Source organism: Sebastes umbrosus, chromosome 20, assembly GCF_015220745.1.
Source record: "Sebastes umbrosus isolate fSebUmb1 chromosome 20, fSebUmb1.pri, whole genome shotgun sequence".
Lineage (NCBI taxonomy): Eukaryota > Metazoa > Chordata > Actinopteri > Perciformes > Sebastidae > Sebastes > Sebastes umbrosus.
In genome coordinates, this window is record NC_051288.1 from 2,118,794 (window position 1) to 2,119,480 (window position 687).

Genomic DNA, 687 nt, shown 5'->3' on the forward strand with positions numbered 1-687 from the left:
TCTCACATCTGCTCCTCCGGTGCAGCTGACTCTCTCATTTTGTAGGCTGCCCCCCCCGCCCCCCAACCTGATACACACCCCCTCTCTCTCACACACGCACACGCGCGCTCATGTGGTCCTAGGGCTCCTGCCAGGCTGCAGTGAAAACAGGTGTCATCCCACTGGCTCAGGGTTTTTCAGACCGATTTGTCAATAAAAGTGATTTGCACCAGTGGATGTTTGATATAGCCTTGGTTCAGTTTACCACATATACAAGTGCCATAAAAAGTAGTCAGCCTCCTTTGGAGTTTTTAAAGGGCCACTCCAGTAATTTATGATGCACTTCTATATAGCTGGGGGACTCCAAAGAGACTAATAAAAAAAAAAAAAGAATGGTCCAGATTTGAAGCAGCTACAGCCAAGAAATCCGGACTTTTAGTCCAGAGTACGGCTGTATCCCAAACCGCCTACTACATACTACTGACGGACGCAGTATGCATACTGCGTCCGTCAATAGTATGTAGTATAGAACATAAATTGATTTATTTTGTAGTACACTTGGCCGGATTTCGCGGGTTTCCGGTTTTGGAAAGCAGAAGTAAACAGCACGGACGATAGCAAACCTCCGCTACTTAACATTACAAAGATGACCGAAAGTGACCATTCCAGCGCTATGCGTTGCGGGATACAGTAGTTTTACGAATCAGT